This window comes from Ochotona curzoniae, unplaced genomic scaffold, assembly GCF_017591425.1.
Source record: "Ochotona curzoniae isolate NIBS_2020 unplaced genomic scaffold, NIBS_Ocur_1.0 contig_3498, whole genome shotgun sequence".
In the NCBI taxonomy this organism is placed as follows: domain Eukaryota; kingdom Metazoa; phylum Chordata; class Mammalia; order Lagomorpha; family Ochotonidae; genus Ochotona; species Ochotona curzoniae.
Window position 1 is genome coordinate 9,375,857 of NW_024465885.1, and position 20,332 is coordinate 9,396,188.

The following is a 20,332-nucleotide window of genomic DNA, read 5'->3' on the forward strand; positions in this document are numbered from 1 at the left end:
TCTGACAGGCCTTTTCAACAACTGACAAATTTTTTCCTGTACCTGCTGTCATTATTTTATATATTAAGTATTCAGTGAGAATATCCCCACATTTACTGCACACACCATGTATTTTGAGCACATAAGTCCCTACTAGATTATTACCAAGTTGTACATCTGTACTGAACTGCTTCACAAATTAGTTTGTTCAATGCAGATAGTAATCCAGCTATGTGCCACAAACTGGTGAACATCTGGATGATTTAGAAATGCCTCTTATGCATTTTGTAGATCAGATTTAAATATATTTTCCCAAACAAGTGTTTTTGGAGACTATGGGAGTCTGGTAGAAATCTCTTCTGTCAGCAGAAGTGTTGAGTCTGGACATATCTATTTATTTTGTGAAGCACTGTTCAATGATAGAAACACCAAAAACCTGTCAAATTGAAAAGAAAATGAAAGATTTTCTGTCTTCAAAAATTGCTTGATCAAAAGTCCATGTGAAGAAATTGTCAGCAGTATCACTGTAGCTGTAAATCCTAAATAACCTATACAGACACACTCATTTTAACTGATATTTAGGTCTGTCATTCTTGTTTTACATTTTAATTACTATTATAATTTTTGCAATATTTTACAAGGGATGTTTTCACCAAGTAACTAAATTCTCATATTGTTTGTTGTTAGGAAAGGATGAACTTAAATCTACATATACAGTGGTAATATTTTTTGTTTGTTTTTATTTCTTTAATGCAGAGGTGCTTGCTAATAGGTTTTTTTTTTTTGCTTCTAATTTCATTGGATGTGATGTTAATAGATCAAAATAACAGTCATTTCATGCTCTTTGTCTGATATTCATCAAGCCAGCTGGACTAATTCATTCTTGGAAAAGCATACTACTCTTTGCATTCTCCTTAACATTTCCAGTAGATATTTGCCAGAAATTGTGCAAAAATGCAAGAAAAAGAGAAATATTTGAAATCTTTCCTAGAAAATATTGAGTAGAATCTTGCTATTACACCATAACATTGTCATTTCCAAGATGATATAATCATTAAGCAATTGAATAATTGCAACATGGTGTGAGCTAATGACCACTGACATCTTTCAATTCAAACAATATTTGCTCTGTATGAACGGGCTGACCTTGGAATACATAATGTGAGTCGTACAGATCTCCAATAATTTTTCAGTGGTTGCATGTTTAATAGCAATACTTCTTAAAGATAAATGCAAACACATGACAGTAGGTTGCAACTTATTATCAAGTTTCCTTTTATAAAAACTATGACCTTGGTTATGTAGCATTAATCATGTAAAAGTAACCACAGTTTCCTCAACATCATTTCCTACAGAAAAATTGTTAATCATCAGTGGTACATTTTGTAACTTTAAATTTGCATCATTGTGCAAGTTTAAAAATTGCATCAATATAAAGCTACAATAAACATAATAAATATTAAATTTCTACTTTATGTTGAAACTAAGGGTTTTTGAGTGAGTAGTTATTAGTGTCGTATTTGTCCATCACAAATTTTGTTACTTTAAGAGTGAAGTAAGACGATGTATGGCAAATGTAGATAATTTAGTTAATACAGTCTTATGATGAATTGTGTCCTCCAAAATTCTATTGTTGACATCTTAAAGCCAAGTCCCTCAAAATATGAATATATTTGGAGGTACAGCTTTTAAAGAAGTAAGTTTAAATGAGGTCATATGGAATGACTCTAATTCAATTGGACTGGTATCCTTAAAAGAAAATATTTGGAAAATGAAAACAGTACAAACAGTGGGTATACACAAAGCACAGTTTACAAGCAGCAGCAAGAGGACATTCATTCGTAGGTCAAGGTAAGAGCTGTCAGAGGACATCATTCTTGCATCTTCCAAAAAATATTTAAATTTTTATTAAAAAAAGTAGTTCTACAGAGAGGAGAGATAGACTGTCCATCTGCTGGTTCACTCTCCAAGTGGCCACATCCTCCAGAGCTAAGTCAACCTGAAGGAAGGAGCCAGGAGCTTCATCCTGGTCTCCTATGTTGGTACTGGGTCCCAATCCTCTACTGCTTTCCCAGGCTAAAAGCAGGGAACTGGATGGGAAGTGAAGCAGCTGGGACATTAAACAGTGTCCATATGAGATTCTGGCACTTGTGAGGGGAGGATTAGCCAATCGAGCCATTGCGCAGGGCCTGATCTATCTTGATTAATGGAATTCTACAGTTATAAGCCAGCATTCAGGAACTGCAATGAACTGAATACCAGCACATCAAACTTCTCTGTGTTTTTCGTTATGGAAAATACAGCAGACTAATATGAAAGTCATAATTTAGAATATTTCCCTTACTCCCCATCTCTCTGCCCATTTTTATCACTTGGTTTTTCATTAACTTGAATACATAGTAATCAGTAATTTGATAGCTTTTTTGCAATCTTACCTTTTCTAGACCAGGCATTCTTCATCACATTAGTGGAATCATGCAGTAGGTAGCACCCTGTAATCTTGATTTGTTTTAAAAAAAATTTGTTATTCACTTCTTGCTATTATGAGTAGTTTTCATTTCTCAGTGTTATTTTACTATGCATATGCATCATATTTTTTTCATCCAGTTGTTAAAGTTTTAGTCCTTTGTTTTAGCTCTAAAATTAGAGCTACTAAAAAAAATCTCACACAGCATTTTTGTGGTGATTTTTTTTCTTCCTAATTATGTAGGAGTAAAATGCTGGGTCATTTGTTAAATGTCTCTGTGATTTTGAAAGTGACTAACTAAATTTTATTTTAAGAGGCTGGTTCATTTTACGTTATACTAGTCATATAGGAGAGTTCTTGCTGCTCTACAACGTCACCAATGTTTAGCATTTTCAGTCTTTAAATTTGATCCATTTTGTAAAGTAGGTATGCAACCTCACTTGTTTTTTAATTTTTCATTTTTTCACTGGCTAAAACTTCTTAGCACCTTTTATTTACTTTCTTGATGCAAATAAACACTTTTAGCAAAGTGGTTGTTTCAATGATTTCTTGATAGTTTCTTTTTATTTGAGAGTTTGAGAAAAAGAGAGAGAATATTCCTATTTCGTAATTCACTCCGCCAAAGCCTAAAATGACTGCAGCTGACCTGAGACCAAAACTATGAAATAGCAACTCAATTCAGGTCTGCAACATTGGTGGCCAGAACTGAATTACTTGGGCAATTATAGTTAGCTCCCAGGGTGTCTGTTCGTAATAAGTTAGAGACAGAATCCAGTGTTAGATAGCAAACCCAGGTACTCTAGTATTGCAAGGAAATCCTAACCACTAGCCCAAACTCCTGCCTTAACTTTCTATTTCCAGTTAATAGGTTATATTAAATTCTAATAACCTGAGGGGCCTGGCCTGGTAGTCCAGTGGTAAAAGTCCTACCCTTATATGCGCTGGCATCCCATATGGGTGCTGGTTCATGTTCTGGCCACCCTGCTTCCCCTTCCAGCTCCCTGCTTGTGGCCAGAGAAAGCAATACAGGACAGCACAAAGCCTTGAGACTCTGCACCCTCACGGGGGACTTGGAGGAAGTTCCTGGTTCCTATTTTTGGATTAGCTAAATTCCAGCAGTTGTGGTCATAGAGGAGTGAATTAGCACACAGATCTTTCTCTCTTGTCTCTCCTTCTCTCTGTAGATCTGACTTTACAATAAAAATAAGTCTTTAAAAAATTCTAACAAGCTGGGCCTCTGCCACTTAGGTGGCTTCTGGGGGGCCTAGGATTTGGGCGAGAGGCTAGTGGAGCAGAGGGGGCCTGGGAACACCTGTATGTGTTTAGGTCCCAGGTTGGGAGATAGTGGGTAGGGGATGGTGTGTGTGTGTGTGTGTGTGTGTGTGTGTGTGTGTGTGTGTGTGCACTAGGGCCCCAGGCTGGCATACTGGCATGGTGTACTGGTGAATTGGATTTAACATACTTCAGTCCCAGCTGGACAGAGGAGTAGCGTCCAAGGTCAGTATGTGTGCTGGAAGACTGGCTCTGGAGTTCCAGGGTGGGTAGGCCTGGTCCAAGGACAGCATGCCCTCCTCCCCTAGAAGACCAGGCTGGAGAATCCATGTACTCACAGGTATGGAGACTATGCATTGATCAGGGAAGGAGATATGGGATGTGTGGGAAGGGGAACCACTGAGGGAGTATGTTGCAGGTGAGGAATGATTTTGGGGGAATTTCTGTCAACAAGGTCACTGTACTTGTAGGTAGACAAGGGGGCTGAGGCTGAATGGTTTAGATGAGGGAGGATGGAGGACATTTCTGGGTCAGACTGATGCACCTGCCCATGTTGGGAGACCTGAGCTGGGCTAGTTAGCATTGATAAACCACTGACTACCACCGACTGGAACACACTGAAGTTATGGCTGGAGGCCTACCTGGCAGGACTACTTCATAGCACCTGCCAGTGAGTGTCCCAAAGGATGAGTAAAGTTACTGGGCCATGATACTAACCAGCACATGGCAGATGTGAGAATCAGGATGGGGTGTAGAAAAGGCCAGGTTGTGCCGCACACCAGCCAGTTCACATTAGGGCCCAAATAGTCCAGATTGTGCTAGACTTAAGCATCTTGCAGCCTGAACTGGAACTGGGGGCAGGTTGTTCTAGACCAGGCTATAATACTCACTGGCAAATGCCCAGGTGAGGTGTGCCATGCCATAATGGGCCACAGTAACTGCAGCACAAATGAGGCCCAGTGAGTTCAGGGACAAGCCAGGTAGTACGGCAGGGAGGACTCATCTGCTGGACCACTGTTTCTGCTGGTGGGCATGATAACTGGGACCAAGGGCAGAAGAGGCTAGGGAAAACTGCAATACCCCTGGCCTGAATATGAGCTGGGTTTGTGGAAGAGTGAGGCTGGGCCAAGTGACTGCATCCATTGGTGTATGCATGAGCCAGAGTAAGTGCAGGCTGGTTGGGTTTTGCTGCAGCATCAGCTGGCAAGTGCTGGGAATAGGGGCAAGTCTTGTCAAATTAGACTATAGAACCACCTAAAAAGTGCAATCTCCAGGGCTGGGAGTGGGCCCATAGGGAAACTGTGGGTACCTCTCTGATGAGCTGCAGCTCCTATGAGTGAGCATGAGAATAAGGCCTGGAGATGGACCTGGCTGGATAGGTGGTTAGCACCTGCCAGAATAAATGTGGGCTGGATTGTGGGATCAGTTAGGCTGAGTTAGGTTGAAGCACACATTAGTGCTGCGGCAGCCGAATGGGATGCAGGACAGGCTGGACAAGTATGCTGCACATAACGGCATGTGCAGGAACCAGAGCCAGGGGTGGATCTGGTGGGGTTATTGGGGGTCGTGTTAACAGGGCTGCAGTTCCTGATGGTGTATGTGAGGGCCGAGTGTGTGGTGCGCAGGGTTGGACCGAGTCACAGCATCCATTTGAGTAAGAGTTGGAATTGGGGACAGGACTGACCCAGCACCTGGAACTGCCAGTATGTGTGTCAGCTGATATGGATGGCAGACTAAGCCAGACTCTATACTGGCTAGCACACACAGAAGTGAGATCTGGAACCACCTCTGAGGAGGTTTTTTGGAGACCCCTGTCTCTCCTTCTCCCCCAACTGAACTTCTGGACTCAGAACTCCAAACATGAGGAGAATTGCAGGATCTGTCGCCTACCTGTGGAGTGCATGAGTCGGATCTGGGCCTCTTCAGGTGCTGAAGATGAGGCAGTGGACGGCATGCCCAGACGCACACAGAGGACATGGCAGTTCACCGGAAACTGATGAGGACATCTAGTACCACAGCAGACGATGCAGGGCAAAACAATTTGGGCAGATCTCCCAGTCAAATATTGACAAGTATCTGGGCTAATGGAGAATCCAGGATGGACTATGTCAGCCAATGGATCTTGGAAAAATTTGCTCATCCTTGGATCAATGAAGTCAATAGCATTTTAGAACTATCCAAACTACTTGAGCAGTGCTCTTGGAGCATATTCCACATCAGGGACTCTGGGATTACATTGGTGCAGGTTTTTTTTTTTTTTTTAATTGCTTTATTTTGACAATCTTTCTTTAGTTGATCAGGACACAAAGGATCAAAGGCTACAGGCAAGTGGGTAAGCCTATTGTTTCCACATTATTTTTTTTCTTGTATTTGGGGTAAAGGGGGAGATAAAGGGAGAAGCCCCACCCAGCCTCCCACTCATCCCAGGCATCAAATGTGCGGCATGCTCTGAGGGTCCTGCTTGAGCAGTTGTGCTAATTCTGAATTGCTGCCAATCTCACCTTTTCAAGCCCAATGAAATCTCTGCAGAATTCACTGGGTGACATGGTTCACCTCGGAGTCTCCATTTGTCCAGATTTTCACTTCCAACACTTAGCTGGGGTAGTTGATTGATTTGTTCTGTCCTCTGTCCTTTGTTGTGGTGCCTGGTATCCTCTGCAGGTTCTGATGTACTGCCATATCCTTCATGTGCACTTGGGATGCTGTCCACTGCTCCTTCTGAGCCTCTGAGGAGACTCAGCTTTGACACATGGATTCCATGGTCAGACAATGGAACCTGCACTTCTCTTCATGATTGGGGTTCTGAGTCCCGCAGTTCAGTTGGGGAGATCCCCAAAGAAACTTCATCTGAGATGATCCCAGACCTGATGCTTGTGTGTGATTGCTAGTGCAGGGTCCAGCACAGTCTATTGTCCCAATCAGCTTATGCATATGCTGGTGGTTGCAATTGCTGGGTCATTTCTGTTTCCAGCCCTAACCTCCACACGAAGCAATGGGTGTTAAAGAGAAAGATGCTATGCTCCTGGAGGTCCTGGTTTGAAGCTTTTTACAATGACAACCTTACCGCATTCTGTGGATAAAAGCAAATCAAATGGTCAAATTCAAGAAATAATGAAATAGATGCCATTGCAGATAAGAGAAACTATATACATTACGGTTAATTTCACAAACTACCACAAGTACCCAGGAATGAACTATAGTTTACAGTAGCTACCAAAACAAGATATACTGAACACAGCTCCTAGAGCTTAACTAACCTGCTGAGTATCTTATAGTAATGTCATAGTGCTTATACATTTTGGCTTGCTTTTTCACTCCATGGTACTGATTGTGGAAAGAATTCCATAGGTATGTTATTTCACCAGAACACTACACTTTTAAGGAAATTTAAAGTGACTGTGATGTTTTTCATCGGCAGAGCACAGTTCCACTCGCAAAGCTACTGGAGAATGTTCACTCTTGGCAGAGTTGAGGACTGCCAGAATTGTATCATTTGTAGGAAATGAAGTCTTTCATTCCCGATCCATTGATTTCAAATTTCAGGGATAAAAATGTGCTGCCTTCTTGGAAAATTTAATTAGATTAAAGTTTGGTGAGCACCACACTTGAGTTTTCTTTCTTTCTTTTTTTTTTTTTTCAGTGAAGGAGTGGGCCGGGCGAGGTGGCCTAGAGGTTAAGGTCCCTCACCTTGCATGCGCAAGGATCTCATGTGGGTGTCGGTCTAATCCCAGCAGCCCTGCTTCTCGCCCAGATCCCTGATTGTGGCCTAGGGCTGCAATCAAGGACAGTCCGAAGCCTTGGGACCCTGCACCCGCATGAGAGACCTGGAGGAGGCTCCGGACTCCAGGCTTCGCATCGACGCGGCACCAGCCATGTGGCGACTTGGGGAGTGAATCATGGAATGGAAGATCAATTCTTCTCTGTATCTCCTCCTCTCTGTATATCTGACTTTCCAATAAAAATAAATAAATCTTAAAAAAAATGAAGGAACATAGATGTAGGAGAAACATAATGAAACTAAATGGCTGGACTACATAGTAAATGCAAGATTTTTTTTTCCCCACCAAAGGTGGATTCAAGTCTTTTGAGGAACGCATATCAACTACAAACAATATCACCAAACACCAAGATATAGACATAAATGAATACTTGCCCTGGAAGAAAAGAATGAGTAATGGTGGTTGGCAATACCTGTAGAAAAATTACCTGTTTTCTTTACATTTCAACAGCAGTCTAGAGCTGAGCATTCTTGTGTTATATTTTTATTAATGTTCTCATAGTGAACATCGAAGGAAAGTTGCTCATGTAAGACTGTGAGTCTAATCAATCAGAGCTGAGGCGTGTTTTATGACTGTCGGCTGTGATTTGTTCTTCTCATTTTCTTTCTACAGAGTTTGATAAATGTATTTAATGTGGTCCAGGGCAGGTCAAGCATATAGACAGAATCATCATAACTTACACTTTATCCAAAAAGCCAGACCCATGTCCGAGGTCTGCCACATAGGAGCTATCTATGGTAGTTTTGAGGAATGATATAGAATTTATATACTGCTATGCATACACAACAGAAATTTAACAACAAATTCAGGGTGTTTATTAAACATTATGAGAAAATATGAAGTTGCCCCATTGTGGTACTGGTGTAAAGCACCATGGGAAAATTGAGGACACATTTCTGTTACTCCCCACAGTATTTTGTATTTTGTATACATATATACATATATATAAATTTGATTTATATATCCATCTCTCTCTTCTTTTCTTCTCTCTCTAATCTATATGTCTAATATATATCTATATAATCTATCTGTGATACAAATATGTGTCTATCTATCTATCTATCTATCTATCTATCTATCTATCTTAATGGCAGAGAGAGGAAGAGTCAGGGAGAAACAAAAAGAAATACATCCCCCATTTATGGTTTTACTCTTCAAATGGAAGCAGTACTCAGGTCAGGGTTAGGCCAAAGCCAGGATTTGGGAATTCCAACATGACTTACCATAATGTCCATAACTGAAATACCTGGGCTGTCTTCCACTGCTGTATTGGGTGCATTAGTAGGATGCTGGATTGAAGCAGCTAACTATGCCTCAAACTAGCACTTGCATATGAAATGCTAGGGTTGTAAGCAGTGACTTAATGTGCAATGATGGCCCCATTACTTGCCTTTGTATTAATGAACTGGATTATACATATATAGGTTCAACTTGTACCTCTCTGGTATTATTTTCAGATGATGTGAAAACGATGTGCTTTGATTAATCTCATGCTGCATCTATTCTTTTTACTAATAGCTACTTGTAAACAAATGTAGGCCTACACCTACAATAATGAAGGACTTCATTTGTTATATTTTCATTAATATAATACGACTTTATGTGAATCATGGACTCTCTCTAAGCTCCTTGATATCGGCTATTATTTGATATATTTCCCAAGCATGTTTGAAAATCATAAAATTGTCCTTTTCCAGGTTAATTGCTTTGTTATTATTTCATGGACATTGTGAATACTGTGATTTAGAATGTTAACTAGGTAGACAGAATTAAAATCTAGCTATGTTATCAGACTCTGATCTCTGACTCTTCATTTTCCTCATCTTTAATCTTTTGCTACAAAACCATGGACTCTTCCAGAAAAGCAAATGAACAAATATTGTTTCCAGATTTTGTAACTTAATGAAATTTTAGAAAGTGAGGTAAGCAGAACTCTTGCATCTATTTTTGCTGCATGGTCATTTCAAAATTTCCAGGTGTTATTTTTTTAGTTAATTCATTATATATAATACTGTGTAAACATTTCTTCAGTTACTTTCCTTTTTTTATCATGTCATTGGAAATTGAAAGACTAAGGATGCATCGAATAATTAACATTGTTTTCGCAGTGTTTAGTGTCACATCATCATGACTTAGCCTTACCTCTGGGATACCTCCTGTACTTCACTTTGAAATAATCAAAGAACAAACTAAAGGAAGTATATAATAAGTTCATGATGACTTAAATATTCTAAAACAGTTTTATTTTATAAAATAGCTCTTTATATTTGTTTCCATGTTAACTCGATTTTTAGAAATAGTTTAAAAGAAACTCTATGAAGCATATTTTATTCATTGCCTCTAGAACGTCTCTTTGCCTTCAGTGGACTTTGGTTACATTAATTTCTATCAAAAGAAAATTTCTAAATGGTAATTCCAAAGATTATCATATTAGCACATGATTGAATATAATAAAGTTCCAAGTATAGTAATGGTGAAAAGAGTGGATCAATAAGACATGTTCATTTCACAACTTCATTCCACAGCAAAATAATCTGTTCCAGGGATTGTTGGAAAAGACACACACACACACACACACACACACACACACTTACTTACTTTTGCATTAGCTGGCATAGATTTCAGAATGTCAGAATGGAGACAAACGTGACAAAATCTCTGTGTAATAGCAAAAGATGGCAATATACAAAATCCCTTTAGCTCATGTAATGATCTCATAGTTGAAGTGCAATATTAGGCATACTAATTTTCATTTCATCATTAGGATAAAGGCCTGTGGCTAGCAAATCCACTTTCTGAAATTGTTATCATTCCCTTTTTGTATCAGGCTTGCTCTTATTGAGGGTGTGGCCGTCATAGAGAGACAGGGGCCAGTACTGTGATATAGAAGGGGAAGTTGCCACCTGTGATGCTACCTTCCAGATTGGCATCAGTTTGCACTGTAGATGCACCACTTCTGATCCAGCTCCCTTGCTCATGGCCTGCATAAAGTGTAAGTTGGCACAGGTGCTTGGGCTCCTGGCATTCTTGGAAAACTTGGTTGATACTCTTGGGTCCTGGCTTCAGCTCGTCCCAGTGCTGGTTGATGTGGCTATTTGGAAGTGAATCAACAGATGGAAGACATCCCTGTCTCTTTCCTGTCTCTCTCTCTAACTCTGACATTCAAATAAATAATTACATATTAAAAATTTGGACACAAAGAAATAAGGGTAGCACCAGCACTTTTTCTGTGGATTCTATTTAGCACTTATAGAGGGGATCTTCCAAAAGTTCATGCTAATATAGGTATTGTAAAATATTAATGCATTTATTTTAGAAACTGTCAAAATAAAGATTTTATTTCCATCTTAATGGAGTTTTTATTATTCACATCTGTGTCTACTGTAAACAAAAAAGGCACAGATAAGCAAGCTGCAAATCTTTACATCTTTGCTTGGTAACCTTTTGCTTCTAAGGCTTGAAAGCAAAAGATAGGATCACCTTGAGGAAGTTAAGTATATGATTCCTAGCTATTTTTTTTTCAAGCAGTATTCAGTGCTGATTAAAAATATTTATTTACTGCCAAACATGAGAACCTTCTGCCCTTCCGATCCCCACTCCCCACAGATACAGGAGAAAAGGGAAAAACTGGAAACAGTTATCTGTTCCAATACCGTAACTCCATACCATAACTCTCCCCATCTTAATCAGCGGGCTACAGGGACATACATCCTTCTTAACTATGCCAATAACATTAAAAATAAAATAAAATATAAAAGATTATATCTTTAAAAATCATTTTGAAATAAAATTTATTCTATCATTGCAGATGGGTTCAGTATACTCTTGATATGTTTCTCAAAGAATTCATATTTAGAGGGAGTTCTGCTTCACCATATGTTAATAGCTGTTAATTGTCAATGAGGTTCAACTTACAATAGACTATATAAGTGTTTGCTTATTAATGAAAGTACAAAATTGAAAACTTTTGTTTTTCAATTGCTTACTTCAAATAGGAGTGTTTATTCTCAATTTTTATTCTCTGATTTGTTTCAAAAACATTTCAACACAATATTAGTGCTAAGTTCATGCCTCTGAGCTCTGGGCGAGCAAAAACTTATGATTTGACAGAGTCAATGAAAATCCTCATGTTTTCCCTGATGTGTTAGCTCTGATTAGGTGGAAGGGCAAAGCCAGGTCCTCGTTAAGGTCAAGGCACACCTACATTCAGAAACAAGATGTATTATTTAAAATACGTAACATAATTTCAGAGAGGCTGTTGTGCTTAGATTCATTTGTCTATTCTTTGAGCTAACACAACTTTGTTAGCAGTTGAAGAGTGGGCGGTCCCACATGTGGCATTGCATCACAGCATGGATGTTCTACTCTGCGGTTTTCTTAGATCATTAAGCCAGTCTTGGAATTCATTTTCTCTCCAAGTTTTAAATTTCTTTTTAGTATCATTAACCATACATTTTGAACATTTTCTGATCATACACTGGGCATACATATCATCAATTTAGGTTTCTTTTTAAAACTTTGTTATTTTATACGAGAATTTACATGTTTAGAGTTTGTAGATGTTTCTAAGTTACAAATGTGAAGTTCTTATCCTTTCAATTCGTTAGCATGATGACCTAAGATCTTGTTTGGTTTGAAATTCATTTTTAATTGCAATCCCTTTGCCTTTGATGGTTGGTCCAAAAAATCATAGCTTATTTGAAGGGAATTGAGATTTATATGAGCCCCGAGGTATTAATATTACCTGCTTCGATTTCGCATCTTTTAAATGAAAAGCTATATATTTCAGAATATTGAGGCAGAAGCTAACTAAATATATATTATCATGGCAACTTCAGGAGTAAGCAGAGAGAATAATGGGGTGGTGATTTACTTAGGGGATAAGTCATCTTCAAATATAGCAGGTCACATTGTAGCATGATGCTCCTGTTAGAAGCAGATGGCAATGGAAACATCATTTACATTTGTGGAGAGGATTAAGAGAAAGTTTCTAGCATGTAGGTGCACCCTGGACCTCACATTAGCAGAAAGATACTGTCACCCTGGACTCAAAGGATTTAAAGGAAAAGCACAGTTATTAGAACCAAGGGAAGCACTGTTTGTAAAGACCTGTCTCCTCTGCACAGTAGGTGGCCAACACTGATATACCTCTTCCCGCCATCTCTTTCTGGCATTTTCAATAACTGCAATCAAATCAGAAGTTACAAGCAAGGAGACTACCCCTGTATTTCACAGCTCTCATTTTTAATGGTTTTATTGAAAGGAAATCTTGTGTATCCTACATGGAAATAGAGCAGTTCTTACTACTTCTTGTATCACCAAGTAATGCGACCAATGCAGCCACACTTTTCTTAGAAACACAAATTATTAACTGTCACTGCAGTGTTTCATAAAAAATAGGACACAGCTTTTACTATATGTCGACATCTTGGCCGATGTTTTCAATGCTCTGAGTCACATAATCTCCAGAATAAGAACTTTTCAATGGCTCTGTCTTCATTAACTTGCATTTATTTTATTATTCTTATTGACCAGAGCAGTGAAAGAGGGAGCGTTGAGTGGAATGTCAGTAAATTCCAAAATTTGGCAGTCATCTTCTTGTTCTCACTACACAGCAGTAAGCAAGTTTGCTTGGTAATTGGGATCGATCACTCATCCACTGGGATAAGGTGTTTCTCTCCCTGCTGGTTTAATAAGGAGCAAAACAATGAACATCTCCTAATCTGTCTCCATTTGATGTAACCACAACTGTGTTTCCCTAGTACAACAGTCTCCTTTAATCATAGGATCATGAAATTCACCAAACTCTACTTGTGAGTTACAAATTTCTTAAATATGTAATGTGATCCTAAGGAGTCACCTCTGTTTTTTAGTTCTAGGTTTTATTAATTTTGACAGTTGTTATAACTATACCTTAAACCCTGATTCCTGTTTACACACTGTGTTAATTGAGTATAAGTCAGCTACTATGGAAGTCAGTGTGGAGAACACCCAGGCAACTGAAATTTCACTTAGCATATGAACCAGAAATCCCATTCCTGGTAATATATCCGAAGGATTTGTACTCCCTATATTTATTGCAGCACAATTCACAATAGCAAAAACATGGAAACTACCAATATTCCCATTGAAAGAGGACTTGATAAAGAAATTGTGGTGTATCTACTCTATGGACTACTACTCATTTACTTAAAAGAGTGAAATTCTATTGTTTGCATCCAGATGGGCTTAACTATAGACCAGTGTGCTAAGTGAAATGAGCCAATCCCAAAAGTACAGATATCATCATCATCATCATATAAGACAACTTCCATTGAAAATACATAATGCAAAAACACCTGATAATAAACACACATATGTAATGCCACAAACAAAGGATGTAATGGAGACCAGACTACCAGGAACTAAGGAAAACCAACAGGATGTATCTCTGTTAAGGAATGAAAGTAGATTCTCAACGAAACTTCTAAATATACTTAGTGAAAAAAATTAGACTTCCTACTATTGCCTATGCCAGCAGTGTCATGATTCATGTGAAGAGCAGAAAGTTAGAACCATTTCTCTTTCATTTCTAATAGTAAGTGATTGTTTTTTCATGATGCTTATTGTTAATATGGCTGAGTTGTTTTGCTCATCATTTTGTTTCAATTTGCAGTTTTTTTGGTGTCAAATTCATTAATTTTTGCTCTGAATTTTACCTTTTTACACTTCCTTTTCATTTTTTCTTTTTCTGTAAGTCCTTATGTTTTGTTAATAGAGCACCCATAAGAGACATTTTGATGTTTGTAAGCACCCGATGTTGCAAATGTTCCTTTCAACATTGGTTCTGCTACGTCTCATGGGCAGTGATGTTCTTGCTTCTACTTTCTTTTCTTCAGCACCACATGTGTCATGCAGCAGCATCAATTTCTACAAGAAAGTTTTTGATTTTATTTTTCACCACTTTAGCTACACATTCATTGGTCATTCTGTAGCATTACTGCAATTTGGTCATCCTGTAGCATGTTGTTTAACTTCATGTTGATGTAAAATTTCTGTTTATCTCCCTGTGGTAGACTGTGTTCTTTGGCTCTGTATTTAAGGGGATGTATGATAGAAGTGTAGCAAGAATAACATGTCCAGACATGGAGACATAGTGCAGTATGTCTCTTTGCACCCAGACAAAAGATGGACTCCCAGTGAAACAGTTGAAAACATCCTGACAGTAGGATGCTAGACTCTCTGACATTGTCCATGCCTGCAATGTCAGGAAACACTTCAATAGTGGAATGATGGACTTAAGACTGTTTCTGAAGGATCACCCATTGTAATACTAGAAGGGAAATCAATGGGTGGGAGGGGTCCTAGGGAGTGGACTAGGAAATCCCAGAGCCTATGGAATGGTATCATTTGTAAACAAACAAACATTTATAACAAAACCAAGCTTATCTTAATTCCATTCTTGACCTTCTGTTCATGCTCAAGCCACAGGTAAAGGAAATGTTTGGTACCATTTGTAAAGTCTGTACATTTTATAAGATAAATTGTAAATAATGGGCACAGGATATAAAATGGGTTAGAGAAATATGGAGAGATGATATGAGACAAATTAAAAACATTCCCAAACTAACAAGCAATCTATTAAAGATATAGGGTAAAAATGTAATATAAAAATAACACTGAAGGGGCCCGGTGGCATGGAATAGTGGCTAAAGTCCTCGCCTTGAACATGCCGGGATCCCATATGGGTGCCTGTTCTAATCCCAGAAGCCCTGTTTCCCAACCAGCTCCCTGCTTGTGTTCTGGGAAAGCAGTTGAGAATGGCCCAAAGCCTTGGGACCCTGCACCCATGTGGGAGACCCGGAAAGAAGTTCCTGGCTCCTGGCTTGGGATCGGCATAGCATCAGCAGTTGCAGCCACATGAGGAGTGAATCATTGGACGAAGATCTTCCTCTCTGCCTCTCCTCCTCTCTGTATGTCTGGCTTTCCAATAAATAAATAAATCTTAAAAAAAAAAAAAACACTGAAAACCTGCAACAATTCACAAACCCAGGAAACAGCTTGAATCTTAGTGGCATATATTATTATGCCTGAGATCTTCAATTTTTTTTCCAGGTATTAATTGAATAATGTTTGGAGAAATCATTAAGATTTGATTCCCAATCTTAAAATGTTTTCAAAGTGAGAACTATCTATTCTTTAAATCAACATTTGAAATTTGTATATAATAGTATTTCTCAGATAGCCAGGATTCAAGGAGCTAGAACCAGGAACTTGGACCAGGACCGCTCTCCAGGACCAGGAATTCAAGGATATCACTCATAGTACAGCAGCAAGAATTTCATACCTTGAAGCTACAACTGGGGCTCTGTTAGCCTAGAGTTCTTAATTCCCACAGAAATATTCCTGAATACAGAGTTTAAGACTGCCACTTAGCCACTTTGGTTACCTCATGTGTCTAAATAAAAAAGCTAAGAAAAGTTACTGTATTTGCTGGAAGAAGTGGATCTCTATTGCCAGGGGACAATTAGACAACTACTGTATAACGTAGGTAAAGATAAATACAGATCAATTCAGGAGATTTTCAGGACATAGTCCTGTGGTTAAACTTACTAGAAACTACAACTCAGTTCAGTCAAGATAATTGATTAGAAATGAAGATCTGGGATATCTCATTAGACTATGAGCCATTATTAATTGAGGCTCTTGTGTAGAGAAACAGAAATATGAAATAGGTGAAGGTGATTATAAAAAACAGCTATGGCTAGTTGACCAATTGCAGAAATCAGAACTAAAGTTTATACAAAAATTTTATCTTCTGAATGTGTATCTATTGTCATCAAATACGTTTGTATTCTCTCTTATCCTTTTTTGGACAATATTAGAGGTCATAAGTTTATAAAATAACATTTAAATTACAGGATTGCACACTGAAAACCACACAATACTTAAAGACTTTGTTTCCACTTCAAAGGCTGTGTTGTAATGTTTGAAATTCTATGTAAATATTTCTTTTATTTTTAAGAGTTATCCATGTGTTTCAAAGGTGTGGAGATAGATAGATAGATAGATAGATAGATAGATAGATAGATAGATAGAGATATTCCATGCACTTGTTCATTTCCTAAATGGTTGCTTCAGCCAGACCTGAGCCTGGCTGAAGAGAGGCTTGTAACTTCAGCTGGGTCTCCTAGGTATATTGTAGGGACCCAAGTAGTTGTCCTTCTTTCTTTGTTTCCCAGGCATATTAGCAGAGAGCTTGATCAGAAATGGAATAGCCAAGACTCAATCTGACACTGTGTTGTGAGATCCTGTTTAAATGTGGTAGCCTTAACACTGTATCACAAAGTTGGCCACAGACTATAACAGGACGTTTCTAGCATGTTAGGTGGAAGTGTAATCTTGACATTTTTCTTTTTTGAAGAGATTAATTGTGGTTTAATGATATGTGTATTTATGTGAAGCTGAAAAAGGGTGGATTCTAGTGGTTACATTTTAAGTGTCAATTTGCTACCCAATTGCTGGCTAAATAGCAGTAAAGATGTTGCTATAAAAGTGTCTTACAGATGTGTTTAGCATGTATAATTTGTGACTTTGAATAAAGCATATCATTCTTTTTTTTTGTTTTAAAGATTTATTATTCCATTGGAAAGAAAGATGTACAGAGAGGAGGAGAGGCAGAGAGGAAGATCTTCGTCCAATGATTCACTCCTCAAGTGCTGCAACCGCTGGTGCTATGCTGATCCCAAGCCAGGAGCCAGGAACTTCTTTCTGGGTCTCCCACACGGGTGCAGGGTCCCAAGGCTTTGGGCCAGTCTCAACTGTTTTCCCAGACCACAAGCAGGGAGCTGGACAGGAACTGGAGCTGCTGGAATTAGAACAGGCACCCATATGGGATCCTGGCACGTTCAAGGTGAGGGCTTTAACCACTACGCTATCACGGTCCCAAAATAAGTGTTTTAAAAAGAAATCACCTTCATGAATAAAATGTCGAGTCTTGTATGAATCTATGCATCTGGCCTCTATTTCAGCTGTCACATTCAAGACTACAATAACATCAATGGGATTTCAAGCCTGTTTTCTACTCTATAGATTGTGGGACTGACAATCTTTATACGTAAATGAGACAATCTCTGCATATATTTTTATCTATTTTCTCCTTTTAAAAAATTATGACTAGTGTCTTTATTTTTTTGAGAGTCATGAGTGATCAAACTTCTAAAAATACAACTTTTTTTTTTACAGATACTGGACAAATTAAATGACGCATGTGATGTAGTTGTATATTTTTTAAGTTACAAGTGACAAATAATCTAAATGAAATTCCCTTATATATTATATAAATGTATATTAAAGGATCATATGTATGATAGAATATTTTAATGAATTACTTGATATATATATTCTACCTACCAGATGTTATTCTAATTTGATGTTGACAGGTGGAATTTCATTTCCTATCTCTATAAAACATGGATACTCCTTTGCAAGGGACTCAACAAATAAAATAAAGCAAAACCAATCCTGTAGACATTTTGATTAGGTTTTAAGAGGTATAATCATTTCTTTGTCTCAGCATTTTCTCTCTTTATGGTTTCACTTGACATCTAACTATCATTGTGGGAGGAAAATAGTCTTTACCTGGAGAAGCCATGTGTAAGTGCTGAAGTCAAGAGCTCCATCTACTTTCTTAACTTTAAATGGTCCAACTCACAACATTCAAGCCTTTTGAATAATTTTCTTTACATTCTTTAATTATGAAGCATAACCAAGCCATCCTCAGTCTGAATATTCACAACCTATAGAAAACATGAGAAATGAATTCTTATCAATTTAAGTCCATTAATTTTAAGAAAACATCTTATTTTGAAACATTTAATAGATACAACTTGCTTTACTGAAAAAAAATTGTTGTAATTTTTAGGCATGATTTGATCAATGATTGATTACATTTCTTTGATCATTTTTCTGAAGTCTTGCTGTTTATTGTGTATTGGCTTTATGTGTTCATTGATAAAAATAAGCTATATACATATGATCTATGATTTCACAAGAGTATAATATATGGTCTAGAGAAGAAACCTCTTATGCTCAAGCATTTCCAGAAGAAATCCTGATGTTCAATGTGATTGAAACATTTTAAATCTCATTGTTGACCCCAAAATAATTTTGGTTTTCAGGAATATAGTGGGCAACCATCAGCTATCTTTATACATAGATTTTATCTTTAGAACTATGGGAATTTAAAAATCTGTACCAGAACTTTCCAGGAAAGGAGAAGTAATGCAATGAAACCAAGCACAGATTTATACTATGAACACTAAATATAATATTTGATATATGGCATAAATTGTATGCAATAATAATGCTGATTGTCCTCATCTGTACAATGTATCCTTGGGGTCAGATATTTATTCATGTGCTACCGTGATATTCAACAGTCAACTAATTTTTTCAGTTTTCTACCATTTATGAAGATGAGAATAATGCCATTAGACTCCAATATTTTCTCCTCTAAATTCAAGGCTATTTTTATTAACTCAATGAAAGTGACTGTCTTTGACTTGGCCACAGAAATATAGGCTACATTTAAAATTAAGACATGCTAAACATTCTTTCTGAAAATTATTTTCAGAATATTTGGCAGTGTTAGATGACAGCATATGCTTAGCAGGACTATTTTAGCAAAAAATTTGGAGTAGCATTTTAACTCTACAAAAGATCCACCCAACATACATCCTAGAATAGATTTAATAATTATATAAGGGAGAAAACATGAGTAAAGTAAGATTTGAAAAGTTATTATTAGTGGATGGAATATTTCACAAAACCTATTCTTGTGATCTTGAATTTAGTGGGGACAAACATTTAGAGGTTAAAATGAAGGGAAATGTGATGCACTATATTGCCTTTAGAAAATTCACAGTGCAGATTAGCTTATTTAAAGCTAAGAGAAGTTCTACTGCAATGAAATTGGAAATAATTTTACAATCAATCTTTCCATGAACAGTTTTAGAAAACAAAGAGATATTTATCATCAAAGATGAGAATAGCATTCTCATGTGCACTAGGAATCCAGGTGTTAAAATATGATTCATTACTAACTAAATGGACCAGAAAGCAAAAGCAAAAAAAAAAAAAAAAAGAAAAAAAGAAAAAAAAAGAATGATTTGAAACCTTAGAGTAGCTATGTTAGATAAAACAATGTTGGACAAAGATGAATGCCATCTTAAAATATTTTTTTAGACTTAAGAAGATGTAAACCTTCTCTTCCCTCCCTTCCCCTGGATAACAATAGATCACATAAAGCAACAGTCTGATGAATCCCAAAGTGAATAATAGCAGGACAATTGATAAGGTATTTTAAGATCTGAAAGGTAAACAATACCATGGCTAATATATTTTGTAATTTTTTTTTTAGTTGTGATATCTCTTGGCTTAGATTCTAAGTGACCTAAACCCCAAAATTTCACAGTGGAAATGTACAGATAAAGCTGAAGGAAAAATATTATTTTAGCCTAATGGACAAGAAAATTGGATCCCATGGGATGGAAAGTATACATCTAAGGAGATATCCATATATGTGTTTATATATATATGTTATACATATTATGTTATAATATATAATATATTATTGTATACCATATATTATGTTCACTTCTGAGGCCAAATTTACAGATATGCTGTAACAAACACATCACAAACAATATCTTCCAAATATTTTAGTACCATCCGTAATCTCACACTATTTATAATGATCAAAATTGTCTTAACATTAGGTGCTTAAAAAGTGCATATTTAATATTTTACAGGTCTGGATGTCTTAAAGTTGGCATATGTCTCATTAGGATTAAAT